The 12,568-nt window shown below is 40.8% G+C and overlaps 1 long non-coding RNA gene across 1 annotated transcript; it reads right to left on the reverse strand.

Annotated features, from left to right (window-relative positions):
- Nucleotides 1-7,726: 7,726 nt before the first annotated feature.
- Nucleotides 7,727-10,444, reverse strand: LOC106149878. The gene is made up of 2 exons (XR_001236337.1): nt 10,377-10,444; nt 7,727-8,233 (listed from the first exon to the last, which is right to left on the reverse strand). It is a non-coding gene; the product is annotated as an uncharacterized LOC106149878 (long non-coding RNA).
- Nucleotides 10,445-12,568: the final 2,124 nt, after the last annotated feature.

Consider the following 12,568-nt stretch of genomic DNA (forward strand, 5'->3'; position numbering starts at 1 on the left):
GGCTATGAAAGCCAATCTTACTCCACTCTACCTTACTAGAGGAGAGGAATGTCCCAATTTCTATTCGCCAACACATCAAGGAAGACAGAAACCACATTTAATATTCTTTTGTTGCTTGAAAATCAACACAATCATATTTTCCCTAGCCAACTCATACCAAATTAAACCCCAAGGCCTATCAAATGGTATTTACTTCACTTGGGGGGAGGCATTTATGAAGCAGGTATACAGCAAAGCCATCCTTATCTGCCACTATAATTTTCTCCCAGCTTTTAAAGGCCTCATTATAGAGATCGAGGCTGTGATTCCACAGGGATTTATGAACTCATCAGGGAAATGCCAGTGAGTGAGATAATGGAGACAACAGACTATTGCTGAGTTATCAGTGAAGCCACGCTGTATTTAGCTGTAAGCACTGTTCAACATGGCTTAATTAGAAACACTGGTTAACAGGGAGTCAGACTGACATTTTATCTGCTGGTCGCACTTCTAAATTATTCCTCAAATGAAATATGTGTTAATAGCCAAGAAATTCAACCCTGACATTACCTAAGTGGGTTCAACAGAAACCAAGCAATAGACCTAAGAGATAACCAGATGGCATTCACAGGCGCTTACTTTTTATATATTTATTTAACATGTATGTTCATTCATTTAATATGCAAACATTGTGTTAGGCAATTTGTGGAATATATTGATAAGAGATGTATTCCTGGAGTTCTAGGAGGCTAAACTCTGAGAGAGAAACAAATTGCTTAATCTCTCTGAATCTCAGTATATTCTTTTGAAAAATGAGAGTAATATTAGTTCATATCTTAGTGTTGGTGAAAGCAATAAAAGATAAATGACACAAAGAATTATTGTTAAGTGTGAGATAGATAACAGGTAGATAAGTAGATAATAGAGATACATATGATATATACTAGGGTTGATCAAAAAATATGGTATGTGTTTAAATTAAAAGATTTATCACAGTAAAAGATACACTGCCACTAATACTCCTCAAAATAGTCCCACCAGCTTCACAGACACTTATCCTATCACTCCTGCCATTTTCTGAAACACTTTGGAAGTCCTATTTTGTAAGTGTTTTTGAGATGGATCAAAAATATGGTAAATGTTTTTGCTAAGTGCCATCCAATGGAAAGGTAGTCTTGTGAAAACATTATAGTATGTCTTCATTCACTTTATTCATCAGCTCTGGCACCAAAAGACCTCTGGCTCTTCCTCAAAGTCAAAATGACCACAGCAGGGAAACATTTTGAATTAATTCAGGACAGTGAGGCAGCCCCAACAGTGTAGCTAAAGACCGTCATGAAAGATGAACTCCAGAAATGCTTCAGAAAGGGGCAAGAATGGTGGGGTAAATGTTATTACAGCAAGGAGGAGTATTTTGAGGATGATTCATGGCAGTGTGTCTTTCACTGTAGTGATTATTTCAAATGTATGCATTCACCATGTACGTTGGTGTATATATTCACAACTTGTCCCTTTATGTAGATGTATGTTTATGTATACATTCATATATGTGTATGCATTTATATGTAATCTCTCTGTACATTCTAGGAGACAGAGATTTAAGGGAGCCCAACAAAGATACAAGCTGAGACAGACATGAAAACTGACCATGCTGTAAACAAATTTCCCAGCCCACATGGATCCACAGTGCATCATGAACCATTTCTCACTTGGGAAACGTTTTGAAGCTATTACAGATTATAGGAAGGGTCAGATCCATGGTGAAGGGAATGAGCTGGAAAAAGTGTCGGGTAGAAATGTATGCTGTAACAGCTCATAATAGAAGTGATGGTTAACTGATTGTGTCAAGTTGAGTGAGGAATATCCAACTACATCAGATCTATGTAGTCCTGGGTGTGGCTGAAGGAATTTTCTAAAAACAGAAGACCCACCCCAGGTGTGAGTGACAGCAACCTATAGGCTTATAAGTTGAGTGGAATAAAAGGGAAACAAAGAGGGAAGACTTGCTTCTGTTTCCTTAAAGGAGCTCCAATCTTTACCCTCACCTTGGACGTTGTCTCCTGGCTTCCAGTGCAAACCCTTCAGTCTCTAGAGAAGACCCTTCAGATTTCCATCAAAGACCCTTTGGCCTCCTGATACAGACTTATATGGGACAGTACACTGAGCTTCAGGGCTTCAACTGGATCCTTCAGATCTCCAGTGTGCAGAAAGCCCTTTTGCACTTTTCCACATCTGACTCTGTGGACCACCATTGTAAGCCAATTTTGTAAATTTTTATATATTTGTATATCTTGGATTAAGACCATTTCTCTAGCAAGCATTGACTGATAGAATAGCTAAACTATGGAAATAGCCTATATGTCTATCAACAGATGAATGGATTAGGAAAATGTAGATCTACACAATGGAGTAGTTTTCTGCCATAAAGGAGGAGAAATTGGAGTCATTTGCAGGATTGTGGATGGATTTTGAGACCATAACGTGAGATAAATTAGACAGAGTGGGTTAAATATCACATAGCTTCTCTAATATGAGGGACCCACAATATACATAATTGAAAGAGCAAATTAGAAAAGATAAGGTAGGAAACTGACTTCAGAACCCTGTGGAAGAAGGGAAAGAAAAGAATGAGGGGAAGAGAGGAAGTAAAATGATCAAGATGCAACATGTATATGGACCAATTCCACAATATGAATGTAATTATTATGTATCATAAACATATACTCATGAAAATTTTAAAAAATTAAAAACAAAGATATGCACACTGTAGGGGAGAATAAAGAGCAGCAAGAACCTGTGTGGGAGGAGAACTGGACTCATCTAGGGTGTGTTTTGCAAAGATCTGCAAATTCCTAGCGGTGAGCCAGCATGGTGTCGGGTAGAAATGTGGGAAGTCTTGTGGGAAGTGAAGAAAGATGAGCCACAGAGGGCAGCTGGCAAGCAGAAGCAAGGAGCCGGAGTGTTCTGGTCCATGCCATGGGCTTCTGGGGAGGTCACTGAGCAAATATTTAGAAGTAGATCCGTGGGCTGATTTCCATTAGCTAAGAACTGGGGGGTGATAACAGCAGAAATGCCTGGGTCTCTTCATGGCCAAGTTTCATGAGCTCCTCGTCTGAGAGTTGCATGGGTGCTGCTAAGAGATGATTTCTCAAACCAGAAGGCAGACTAAACAAAGGCATTCACATGGCCTGTAAGGTGAACCCATGAAAAAAGTTATGTGGTGTGATCGGAAAACAAGATGTGTGCTTAATTTTTAACAAAGTGTGTTTCAGTAAAAGACACACTACTGTGAATCTCCCTCAGAATACTCCTCCTATCTTTGAACACATTTATCATTCTTGGCACTTTCCCAAGTAGCTCTGGAAGTGCTTTTTCTTGAAGGTCTTTGGTTGTGTGGTTGTGGCTGCCTCAATGTCTTGAATTGATTAAAATGTTTCCCTTTTGTAGTCATTTTATCTTTGGGGAAGAGCCAGAATTTGTATGGTGCCTGATCTGGTCAATAGGGTGGATGAGGACATGGCCTCTCTCTCTGTTGGATGGCCCTCAGCAGCAGCATTCACTGTATTTTGATCACACCAAAGATCACCATATTTTGATCACACCAAAGACCTGAGCACAAAGATACTCAGGAAAGAACACTTCCAGAAATGCTTCAGAAAGTGGCAAGAATAATGGGATAAGTGTGGTCAAGGCAAGGGGAGAGTACTGTGAGAGGGGTTCATAGCAATGTGTTGTTTATTGCAATCAATTTTTAAAAGTGAAACTGTCCCAGTTTTTTTAATCATGCCCTCTACCCTTCTGTAGTCTTGCAGGAAGTCCCTCTAGTGGCAATGATGGACACATTCCAGCAGAGGGATGCATGGTAGAAAGCAGCACCCCTAAAGCAGAGTCTCCCCTGAAGGAATGGAGCCAAAGCAGAGCCAGGACTGCAAGCAGCAACATGAGAGTCCATACAGAGGAAATTTGCAGTCACCTTTTAAGAGGATTTTAAACGCCATCATGCAAAACAGGAAGAATGCCTGGCATGGTGCTGCACACCTGTACCCACAGGTACTCCAGAGACTGAGGCAGGAGGATCTCAAGTTCAAGTTGCAGGTGAACTTGGATACCTTAGGGAGACCCTATTTCAAAATTTAAAAGAATAAAAAGATCTGGAGATGTAGCTTCCTGGTAGAGCACTTGTCTAGCATGGATGAGGCTCTGGTTTCCATCCCAGTACTGAAGATAAAAGCAGAAAAGTATTTGTGGCAGAAAGAACAGGTCTTGTGACTAGTCCAGGCCTAAACCATACTGGCTAGAAAGTCCAGAGACCAGTGATATAAACAAAGCCAGCAAGCACGGCTGCATGCATCTCCTGAACTCATTGCCCAGATCAGATAAGATCCTTCCTGCCTGATGTCCTTCACATTGTAATGCACACAATAGGTAGACACAAAATACCCTCAGGGTGACTTGGGAGAGGAAGGAGAAAGCCGTGTTCAGTACCAGCTCACAAAGGGTGGTTCCCAAGTACTCATTCCTGAGAATCAGGAAGTCTCCTCGCACAGGTCAAGAAAGCTGGCTATGCGAGCAGCAAATTTGGATTCTGAGCCAAAACCCTGTCTCAGCACCAGACTGAGAGACAGAGTCCAAGGGCCTGCTACCTCTCAGATGGAATCAGGACACCTGATTTGGGGGGTTGCTTATGCTGTGGTAGATGGTACGCTGATCCCACTCTTATCAAATGAATAGTGAGCAAATATTTTGAAAAGTTGTAAACATTTTGTGATTATTTTATAACATGTTATAAACATAATAGGGGTAGGGATATAGCTTAGCGGCAAAATACCTGCCTGGCAAGCTCAAGGTCATGAGTTTGAGTCTTGGTGCCAAAAAATAAAAAATGAAAATAATAAGCTGTTTTGGGTGCTCTCTCTGTCTCCTCCTCCCTTTATTATGTGACCTCAGTTGTTTAATGTCTCAACATCTCACTCTCTTGAAAAAATGTAGCAATAGGAGAAGTCTCTCCATTAGGCTGCTTGAGAAGTGAGGGGCAGGCGAGAGGAAATTGTGGTTATTTGCTCTTGTTTTGAAATTAGGCACTTGTTCTTCTTTTTCTTTTAAATTGAGGATTGAATCCAGTGCCTTCACAGTGAGCAACTTCCCCAGCCCTGTTTTTAAAAATTTGAGTCAAGTCCTTACTAAGTCACTAAATTTGTAGGGCTGGACTCCCACTCACAATCCTCTTGCCTGAGTCTCCCAGAGTGCTGGGGATACCGGTATGTGCCAACTGGTTTAGTTATAAAATTCTCCTTTATATTCATTCGATTGGTTTATAGACTCTCATTATCTTGAGATAGTAATATATGAATATTTTTCCTAATTTTGATCATTTCTATACTTGGAACAAACCCTTTGCAGTTGATTATTATTTTAATTTATCATTAGCTTCTACTTAAGATTGTTCTCAATCGTGTAGTTCTATATTCATATGTGAGATTATTCTGTAATCCTTTTGGTTATCTTTGTCAGAGTTTGGGATCAGTAACATTCCACTGCATGAGAAATTTTACGGCTTTATATCTTTGTGTGAACTTTTGTGCATTTTATAAAACTTAAAAGCTAGTGATCTGTTCTTCAAATTTATGTGAAAACAGCCAACAATTTCACTTGAGTTTTTTTACTAGTGAGCCTGGAAAGTTGCCGTTTTCCTCTGTAACTGGGTATTAGTCACCATCCAAATTAGAAAGGGTAGGAGGTAAACTGGATTTGTAAAAAGTGTTGAATAAAGTGTTTGACTTAGTCACTTTCTCTTTGCTGGGACATAATACCAGTGAAAAATTTATTTTTGATCAGGTTTTTAGCCCATAGTTGGCTGACTCCAAAGCCGGAAGTCATGATGGAAAGGTCACGGCAGCCAGAAGCAGAGAGAGAAGGGAGGAGCCAGGGAGGGAGATACTGTACAACCTTCCAGGCCACACCCCAGAGACCCCGCCCACTCCAACCAGTCCCACCTCCTCACAACAACGCAGCTTTATTGCGCCCATGATTTCATTACCTTCCAAAAGCCCCACTGTGAGCATATGAGGCTGTTGGCAGACATCTAGATATAAAAAATTTTAAAAACTTTTGTTGTCTTTTTGAGACCAAGTCCCACTATGCAGTTCAGCCTGGCGTTAAACTCACTTGGTAGCCCAGAGCTCGAATTTGCAGCAATCTTCCTGCCCCAGCCTCATGAATGCTGGGATTACAGGTGTGTGCCACCACACTCGGCTTCTAGATATAAATTTAACAGGGTTTATTTCCCAAAGTGCAGGCAGAGTGCTGTGGGGGCGTTTACTACAGTTAGGCATGAAGAGGACAAAGTGATTGATGGAACCCTGAAACACCAGTGTCCATGTGGGGAGGGCTATGTGACAGGAGCAGTGGGACACCAATAAGTCCAAGAGGCCCTGCAGGAGAGAGATGCACAATGCACAAATACTCAGTGACAGCTACCTTTGGACTCTTGACTGGCCCAACCCAGATGGAGAAAGTCAGTCTCCTGAGGCCCCGGGGAAGTGTGGAGAGGGCTGGGAAGGAGGCCTGGGAAGGCCCGCAAAAACACCCACGCCAGAGTGTTCTTAATTACTTCATCAATTAGTATAATTTCAAATCCTCATTTGATCGTATTTCACTCTCCTATTGTATATTCATGTAAAGACTATTTCATTAAGAATTTCCATTATTAATAGAATCTGATTATGCACAGCTCATAATTAATATTTATAATCATTTACAAGCACATACAGTCGGCCTCTGTCTGTGGCTTCCACATCTATGGATTTAACCAACCTCGTATTGAAAATATTTAAAAACAATTATGTCTACACTGAACATGTAAGGACTTCTTATCATTATTTCTAAAAAATACAGTTTAACAATTGTTTACATACAACTGACACTGCATTGAATATTACAAGTCATCACAGTGGATTTAAATTATATAGTATGATACGCTCAGGTTTTGTTAGAATACTAGAGAATACCAGGCCCAGGCAATTTTTTGCAAAGGACTTGAGCTCTTGGTATGTCTGAGGATCTTGGGATACCCCACAAATACTGATCCATGACTGAACTCTTTTATTTTCTAGCATTAAATTCACTTTTTTAAAAATTTTAATTACTTGCGCTTTTTCTCATTTTGAAATTTTATTCAAAATTTCAGTGATTTATTCTGTGAAACTTTTAAAAATCAGTTTTAGATTTCTTGCTTAATTTCATGGTTTTCAAATTTATTGTTCCTTGTAACACAGTATAATTATTCTTTTTTAAAATTAGTTAGAATGCTTAATTTTATTTATTCTCACAGTTTTATTTTATTATAAAGCTGTTAAAGCTAAGGGTTTATTCTAGGGTCCTAACTTGACCTGTTGTATATTTTTATATAATGTTTTACATTTTAGAAAATTTAATTATTTTCAAATAGTCTGTTATTGTCAGTGACATGTCTTGAAAGAATTGTTATTTGATGAAATATTTGTTAAAACTCTAATTTCTAGTTTATTGAATCATTTTTTGAGTTTTTATAATCTTTAGAGTGTATCACATAATTTATTTGTATAGCATTCCTAAGCAAATGAAAAGAAGGTACATTTTCAGTGGAGTGAAAACAAATGATTCTGCTTATTCCACCTAATTTATTTTCATTATTTATGTCTATATTTAATATCTGTATTCTTGTCATCAACACATAATAATTATAATCTTACTACAGTAACAATTATTATAGATCTATAAAGGGTTATATTTTATTTATTATAAGGATTCAAAGAATAAGTTTGACAATTTCAACTTAATCATTGATTATATATTGCAATCATAAGTAATTTTCCTGCTTACCATGGTGTATTAGTCAATGTTTTGCAAGAGAACAGAGTTAATACAGAACACAGAAATCTACAAGAGTGGCCTACAATATTTGCCCACAGAGTTAAATGTAGAAAAGTGTAAGTGATCTGTCTGAGCGACAGAGCTCCAAGGAGGGCCTGGAGCTCACAGCAATGTCCTATGCAAGTGTGCACCGGGAGGTGGAGGAAGGACGAAGGATCCTGTTGGAAGTCCAAGGGCCGGAAGTCCAGGGGCCGGAAGTCCAAGGGCCGGAAGTCCAAGGGCCGGAAGTCCAAGGGCCGGAAGTCCAAGGGCTGGTGCTGGAAGCTAGAAAGTCCTCACCCACAGGCTGAAAGGCTGATGGTGGAAGCTGAACAATCCTCGCCTCAGAACCAGGAGACTATGCCTAAGGCAAAGGCAAACACCAGAGCTCAGCTGTGGAGAATAGGCCAACCTGCTCCAGTGGAAATCAGTAACACTGAAGCTCTTACCAGGAAAATCAGCAATAAAATCCTTCCCTCCTGTTCTTTTGTACCATTCTTGGCAACCACACTGACTCAAGTCAGCTACGGATTCCCACTCAAATTGACCATTAATTAATTAGCTACCTCACATGATCAACATGTTTTGCTTTCGATGTCAGCTTGCTCCTCCTGCAGTAGTAATCAGTTATGGTTTAAATATGAAGTGTCTCCCAAAACTGGTATTGAAGACTTGATCTCCAATGCACCATCGTCCAGAGGTAGCACCTAGTGAGGAGACTGAATCATGAAGGTGCTGATCTCCTCAGTGGATTCATCCACTGATAAGTTCACAGTTCAATGGGCTGTTAGGTGGTGGGATCCAGTATGACAAAGCAGCTCACTGGGGGCATGGGTTAGAAGGATCTATCTTACCCTTGGCTCTTCCTAATTCTTTCCTTGTTTCCCTGATTCTTGTCTGTGATGAGGCAAGCAGCTTTCCTCTATCGTGCTCTTCTGCTGTGATTTCCTGCCTTGCCACTGGCCTACAACAGTAGAACCAGCTGACCATGGACTAGAACCTCTGAAACTGTGAACCTAAAGAAAACCTTCTTCCTTTCATTTTTTATGTCAGGTCTTTTTGTCACAGTGACGAAAAGCCAATACAGTCATCTTTTCTGTTTTACTTTTCTCAATTTTATTTTTTAGAGTCCTTTTGCTTCAGTTATATATCTTATAAGCAGCACTTCTTCAAACAAATACAGCCCCTGTAGTTGGAGGGTCTTTCCTTTTCAGCAGCAGAACAGACTAAGATACAGTGATTGACAGCTTCAGCTTGCTTGATCCAGCTGATATCCCTCTACTTCATGTGTTTTTTTATTGAATCTTTGGCTACTTTTTCTGCTAGTGTGGGGCAATGCTCAACTTGTTTACATTTTTGTCACAAATTTTGTGGAAAAACAGGCAATTTTTAGTTCTACAAAGAATTATCTTAAAGACAGAACACATTGTTAATACTAAAGTTATTGCTCTGTAACTTAGCTAATTAATATTTAAAGTAACTTAGTTAACTGATTAGCTTTTGCCATTCATGTTAGGTAGCTCAGTTATCTTAGTGTTCTTTTTTTGGAAGACAAGGAAATCTGTGCTTTCCATTATTTTCTTCTTCTGTTTCTGCCAACACAATACATCCAAGGACCTGCAACTGGCCCCATATCCTCACCCTCCTGCTGCCTACCTTCCTCTACAAACACCCCACCCTACAATTAATCTGCAAAGGGCTTCTCTTCAGACCCTCTGATTATTTCATTCTTTTTTCCCAAATCCTTTTGAATCTTTTGCTAATGACTGTATTCGAAATGCAAACACACATTGGCAAATTTCATCAACATTTGAACAATAAAAGAGGTCACATGAACACCAATATCATCCACAATTCTCTTTCTTTCCCTATTCTGCCTGCAAGGAAAATCATTTCTCTCTTTGCCTGTCATTCAACCCCAAAGAATTTCTGTGTGATCTTTTTGGAAGGCAAAATAATGTCCCCATAAAAATGTCTAAGTCCTAAACCCTGGAGCCTGAGACTATCTCTCTGCCAAAGGGACTTTGCAGGTGTAATTAAGGGTAGGGATTTGAGATAGGGAAATGGTCCTGGATCATCTTAGTGGCCTCATCTAATCCTATGAGTTCTTCAAAGAAACTTTGCCAGCTCAGGAGAGATAAACAGAGAGACAGAGAAAGAGGGTGGGGGAGGGAAGAAGAGAGGGAGGGAAGGAGACAAATGTGATTACAGAAGAAGAGAGATAGGATATTGCTGGCTTTCACTATGAGGGAGGTCAGCATGGGGAACATCCTCAAATTCTGGGAAAGGACAGCAGATTCTCCCATCAGCTTTTCCAGAAGGAATACAGACCTCTTGACCACCTGCACTTTAGCCCAGTGCATCTGGTATCAACCTTCTGACTAGCAGAACTATAAAATAACAGATTTGTGTTGGTTTAATTCCCTATATTTGTGGTATTTACTGCTGAATGCTAAGGGCGATGTCTTTGCATAACTTAAAAACCAGCCCCCAAACAGTCCTCCTACCTCAGTCCTCTGCTCCTCTGGCTCCCTCTGGAAGCCCTGGAACAGCTTCAGCATTGCTAGGATACAGCAGAGGGAAGCAAATGGGTAGGCCTGGGTCCAAAGGCAAATAGGGCATGGGCAGGCATGGGGTTGTCAGGCTCAGATGAGTTAATGTAGACAAAGTGCTCTCAGTGGCACTTGGCACATAGCACTGTGTTTTAGCTAATCTTTTATTTTGTATTCTAGCAGAAAATGATCTGATTAGTCATCTAGCCCCTTCATGATTTCTCACTACTGATCTGTGCACAGCCCATTTTATTTTCATTCATTCATTTCCTTTCTTCAATCATCGTAATCCACTCCCATTCTCTTTTCTTCCTTAAATATTTGTTTTAATGTGTTGTGTGCACATCGTGTGTGTGTGTGTGTGTGTGTGTGTGTGTGTGTGTGTGTGTGTGCGTGTATATAAGTGATACTAGGGATTGAACCCAGGACCTTCACTGAGATATCACCTCAGCTTTTTGTCTTTTGTTGCTGTTGTTGTTGTTGTTATTGTTGTTGTTGAGACAAAGTCTCTCTAAGTCTCTAAGTTGCTCAGGCTGTCCGCAAACTTGCGATCCCCCTGCCTCTGCCTTCAAGAATGCTAGGATTACAGGTGTGCACCACACCTCTGGTGCATCTCATCTTTCAGGTGTGTTCTCATAAGATGTGCATCTTAGCTTTGTGTGCTACAATTTTTCATTTACATATATGACAAAGCTAATTCAATTCTCACAAGAACTCATTGTTTTAAGGTACAAACTTGCAGCTGCAGCCACTGCTTCTAACTACTGCCTCGCATTCCAGGGTCTAAATCTACCTCCGCTGACCTCTCCACAGAGTGAAGGCCAAAATATTTAACCTTTGAGCCATATAGGCGTGACCCAAGCAGAAAACTGACTGAGTGCTGGAGTTAGGTCACAGAGGTCCCTAAAATGCCAGGCTTTATTCTTTAGTAGGTACAGAATGCAAGGGTTGGGTAGGTTTGGGCAAGAAACAGCGCACATTCACAGGCTAGGGGAGCAACTAGTTATCAATCAACACAAGGACATTTTCTCACTATTTCACCAAGCAGCATGACCATACAGTGCCTTCCAGCTGAATATCACCCCTAACTACCCCCTTTCCTAGGGATGGGTTCTCTGGTTGCCTCCCAGTTTCTTCCCATAAACTATCATGCAGGAAACTTTCTTGTCGGTGTCCCATTGCAGACCCTGGGACAGATGCCAGGTCAAGAATTGCTGGGTCCCACACAGGCACGTATGGTCTTCCTACAAATAATGTCACTTGGCTTCCCATAATGGCAGTGCTAGGCCGCCCTCCAACCAGCAAGCAGAGTCTCAGCTCCCACGGCCTTGCATTGCTGTCACTTGCCTCATAGTCACCTGACCCAGCATCAGCGAGAGGGTAGCTCTCTACTGGACTCAGCATCTGTCTGACTTCTGATGACCAATAACCAGTAACTGTGAGCCGCTTCTCATGCTGGAAAGTACAGATGTCCTTTCCACAGTCTCTCCACTTTGTTGGGATTGGCCTTTGTATAAAACCACTGACATGCAGGTGCTCCCTACCTGAGAATGTCAGTGCATTTGTCCGTGGATTTGTCACAGGTAGCACCTCCTATGCTTCTAATCTTCAAAATACCACCTCTATATTGAATTCTTCCCTGAGGTGGGGAGAGGACCCTTTACCCACACTGTGTCCCTCTGTCACTTGGACCCCAAAGTCAGTGCTTGGGCTGACAGTCTCTAAGGTCCCACAGTGAAACACCTCATACAGCTGCTTTCTTTCACTCTCTTGCTGAGAAGCAGGATTGAAACACTGGAAGTGGCAGCGCTGGATACATCGAGGAGATATTTTTGGTCTAAAGTGAACCCCAGCTCATCCCACCAAAAACATACTCTCATTATATCAGTCACATAGAAGCATCAACTTAAATATCCCCACACGTGTGGTTATAACGTTTGCATACTCCTGCGACGTGGGTCATTCTTTTTGACCACAAATTCCCCATCCATGACAACTTCCTTGAACTCAACTCTCTGTGGTCTTATAGGCATTTGGTGAAAAAGGTGCCCCATGCTGAAATAAAATGGAAAATACAGATTAGGCCAACCTTTTGCTGGGGAATGATTTCTGATGATGCTGCATTATGGATTTTCAGGATGTAATTG

Source organism: Chinchilla lanigera, unplaced genomic scaffold (assembly GCF_000276665.1).
Source record: "Chinchilla lanigera isolate Chin_1 unplaced genomic scaffold, ChiLan1.0 scaffold00055, whole genome shotgun sequence".
NCBI lineage: Eukaryota > Metazoa > Chordata > Mammalia > Rodentia > Chinchillidae > Chinchilla > Chinchilla lanigera.